This window comes from Pinus tabuliformis, chromosome 1_1 (assembly GCF_031772625.1).
Source record: "Pinus tabuliformis cultivar Carrire ecotype Pingquan chromosome 1_1, CPIR1, whole genome shotgun sequence".
NCBI lineage: Eukaryota > Viridiplantae > Streptophyta > Pinopsida > Pinales > Pinaceae > Pinus > Pinus tabuliformis.
Genome location: NC_142297.1, coordinates 324,629,924 through 324,634,637, shown reverse-complemented (window position 1 = coordinate 324,634,637; position 4,714 = coordinate 324,629,924).

Here is a 4,714-nt window from a genome sequence, read left to right as displayed (position 1 = left end):
ATGTTGAAAGGAAGAAACTTTTCTAATGAGTATTGGGCATAAGCAGTGGCATGTGCTATTTATCTGATCAACAAATATCCTACAAAGAGTGTGATGAATAGAGTACCAGAACAAGCATGGTCAGGGATGTTTTGCAGGGTATCTCATCTCAAATTATTTGGATGTGTGGCTTATGAAAATGTGCCTAAAGAGCGAAGAGGAATATTTGATGATAAAAGTGAAAAAATCATATTTACTGGTTATAGTGAGCAATCAAAAGATTACAAATTGTATAACCCCATCACCAAGAAGACCATAATTAGTAGACATGTTGTGTTCAAAGAACACGAGTCGTGGAATGGTAGTATAGACAAAACAGTTGATGCACAAGTGCCAAAGATGGAAGAAGACGATGTAGCAGAAGAGGAGCAACAAGAATCATAGGTGAAGACACAAACAGAGACACACCAACAAGGACTCCAAAATTTTCTGAGCGACATGGATCTTCAAGCAGATCAACAAATCGAGGTTCAACTAACAATCAATCAGGTGATGAATCAAGTAATGGTAAGAGAAATATGAGAAATTAGAAAGGTATTTATGATTATTTGGATTTTAGTTCATTTTTTTCATTGTTTTCATTCCAAACTTCTTCGTTTGAAGAAGAAATCAAAGATGAAAATTGGGTGCAAGCCATGGATGAAGAAATTGCAGCTATTGAAAAGAACGATACATGGGATTTGATTGATTTAGCATAGGACAAAAATCTCATTGGTGTGAAGTGGGTGTACAAGACAAAGTTGAATGAAAAAGGTGAAATTGACACATTTAAAGCAAGATTTGTAGCAAAAGGATTCTCGCAACAACGAGGACTAGACTTTGGAGAAACATTTGCTGCAGTAGCCAGATTGGATACTGTAAGAGCATTTCTAGCCATAGCAACTCAGAACAAGTGGAAAGTATATCAGATGGATGTGAAATCAACCTTCTTGAATTGAATTCTAGAAGAAGGAATTTATGTGGAGCAACCTCCAGGTTATAAAGTTTAATGTAGGATAAATTTTACAGGTTGAAAAAAGCACTCTATGGACTGAAACAAGAGCCTAGAGCTTGGTATAGTAGAATCAACAACTACATGATTAAGAATGTATTTGGTAGAAACAACATTGAGCCTACCTTGTACATAAAGGTAAATGAGCATGGACATATTTTGATTGTTTTCTTATATGTTGATGTCATGAATTTTTCAGGTGATTTTGAGTTAGATGAATTTAAAGCAACCATGATGAGAGGATTTTAGATGGAAGGTCTTTGTCTCATGAAATATTTTGTTGGCATAGAAGTTGAGGAATCTAAAGGATGACTTTTTATTTGTAAAAAGAAATATGCCAAAGATTTATTGAAAATATTCATGAAAGAAAATTGTAAACCCGTCCCTACACCAGTTACAACAGGTACAAAGTTAAAACAGGATGATAAAGGATTAGATGGCAATCAAACTCTATTCAAAAGATTGGTTGGTAGCCTCATGTATCTCACAGCTACAAGACTAGACATTATGCAAGGAGTGAGTTTGATTTATAGATTTATGGAGACTCCAAAAGGCACACAATGGAGTGCAAGAAAAAGAATTTTGAGATATATAATGGAAGCTATAGATTGTGGCATAATGTATAAAAGAACGAAAAAGAAGGAATTGGTTGGATACATAGATAGTGATTTTGTAGGCAGTTTGGATGATAGGAAGAGAACTTCTGGTTATGTGTTCCATATTGGTTCAAGTGTGATTTCATGGGCATCTAAGAAGAAGCCCATTGTGACACTTTCATCAGCAGAAGAAAAATATGTAGCAGCAACATCAACATCATGTCAATTAGTTTGGTTAAGAGGAGTATTTGTTGGACTTAAGCAGAAACAACAAGGATCAACAAAAATATATTGTGATAACACCTCAACAATTGCACTATCCAAGAATAGTGCGTTTCATCAAAAGAGAAAGCATATTGATACTAGATATCACTTTATTAGAGAACTTGTGAGCAATGGAGAAGTTCACTTGCAGCCTTGTAAATCTAGTGATTAATTGGGTGATATATTTACTAAGTCATTAGCAAAATATGTGTTTGAGTTTCATATAAGAAACTTGGGTGTTGTAAACCTAGCTGAGACATAGACCGTTAGTCATGTTTGAGTTGTCATGAGTCATTTCCTAGTTTAGTAGTCGTAATTAAGAGGGAGTGTTAAAATAAGATAATTACTGTGACATGAGGAGTTGGCTAAAATTAGAGAGTCAGTTAACCGAGTGTTGATTGTTGAAGCATTGAGTCAAGTCGAGTTAAGTCATAGTCAAATTAAGTGTGTGGTTGCATGTTAAGATATTTTAGGCTAGTCACCAATTGGAAAAGAATAAATACCCTTCACTGAGTTCATTGTAATTATCAAGTTTTGTGTGATCAATAGAAGAGTCGCAACTTGTTTGCTTTGTGTGTGAATTTGTGTTTAAGCTTTTATGCTTTTCCAATGGATTGATAACCGCGTACCTCATGAAAATTCCATAGCTGGCTGGCGTGGATGGTTTCAATTCATTGTAATTGGTGTTCTCTCACTTTTCGTTTTTTACTAGATCTCCTTCGTAACTTGGAGTGTAATGATGGTGATTCATAACTATGCAGCTTGGTATTCATGGAGGTTTTGTATAGGAAGCATCATGGCCAACTCACACACTTCCTAACATCCATTTAAAAATGAGGAACACTATTAGGCAGTGTTATCTCTCCCTTCTTTAATGTCTATTCCTATCTCCTACCATGCCCACATTCTTGATCATTTCCCTCCACTCATTGACTTATGCTTTCGTCAATCTGCACTAGTCCTCACAACGTATCCCTCGCAACGGTGGAGTGTAAGCATTGTCGTTATCTACTACACCTTTCATTCTCCTCCGTGAATATCGGGAACATTGTGACTTTTCGAGCATTTTCAATTCATAGTAAGAATATGTTTCTCATAGTGGATTCTTGGCTTCCGAGCTCAGCGAGTAGGTGAATTTTAGGGGCCTTCATTGTCGAGCAATGGCTCCCACATTGAATGTTCATTGTGGTCTCATTCTTGCACACTCAACTCCGTTAATGGTGATATTTGGGTCTCTATATTGTAAGCTTACCTCTGTTAATGGTGATAATTGGATGTCTCCTTCCTATGTCTCTTGAAAGATATCGTTCCTGAAGGGGGCTTTGCCAATTTTAGGATTGGGGTCTCAATATGGTAGGCTCGACACAGTTACTTGTGGTAATTAAAAGCCTCCCTCCTATGTCTCTTGAAACTCAGGTTTCCTAGACATAGTTCTCCTTGCTACAAGAATGGCTTACCTAGCTCATGCTCTATTGGTTTGGGGGTGGTGTCGATGGGGTGGACGGGCACACTACGACAACTCTGTGGTGGCTTACAATTGATGACAATGCCTTGCAATAAGATGTAGGCAATAGATGATATGTTATTGTAGGGTTCCATAATGGTGTTTATCGGCATGTTCAATGGATGCTACGATCTCATCATGGCCTTTCATTTCTTGTGGCTACTTACCATCATGGATGTGCCTCTTAGTTAACAAGTAGTTCATGGGTGGTGCATTTGAGGCCGACAATGCTCTAATGGGTCTCAATGCAGCGAGGGCAGTGCTGTGGTGGCTATCCTCACTAGTGGCTTAAGTGTTTGCAAAGATTTATTTTGTACTTCAACTATTGATGAGTAATTCCATTTCATCTGAGGTTACTCATAATTACTTTGTCAACCAAAGCTCCCATAATTATGCTCTCATGTCTATATACGTACTCAAAGATCATGTTTTCTTTTTGTCATCCAAATTGCTAAAAAAAAAAAAGGACGCTCTCAATCTTAAAACTATGTATGTGTGATATTGGTGTCGAATCTTAAAACTCTCTGTGTGGTATTGATCTGGCTTCTCAACATATAGACTAATAATACAAGGAAACATCTCCTGTAAAACTATATTGTAGTACTGAAGAGATAATCTTAATTAAAAAACATAAAATTTACTTAAATAACAAATTGGATAACCTTTATTTTACTTTCATTTCTTTTAAGTGATAATTGAAAAGAGGATTTAGTAAATAAAATTGCTTTATTACTTTATTTTACCTTAATTTTTTTAAGTGATAATTGAAAAGAGCATTTAGTAAATAAAATTGATTTATTAGCGCCTATCTTCCACTAAGGATTATAGTTGTTGCTTTGGGCTCAAAATAACTTATTTTTAACTAATTTTATCTGCATGATAACCATGTACAATTTTTTTTTAGAGATTGTTTTAAAATTTGTATTTTACAGTCGAATTGAAACAGCTATCAATTTCAATGGCCCAGACAACGATGAACCAAAGATTCAGGGAAGGAAATTGATAAATAAGTGAATACGTTAGGAAATAAAAACTACTTGAATTTGGTAGAGGTAGAAAATGTGAATTGACTAAACGATAAGAAAGACACAAAACATAGTCATGCCAGATGTTTACTCTAAATTTACCATGATTTTTTTTATTTTTTTTAAGTGGTTCAAATGGTTTTCTATTCCGTGATTTTTTTTGGAAATCTAAATTAGGTCAGTCAACTTTTGGAAATCTAAATTAGATAATCAAGTTTCAGAATTTCAAATACTCACAAAATTTGAGAACACTAAATATATTTTCACCATTGAAAGAAATATTCAAATACTCACA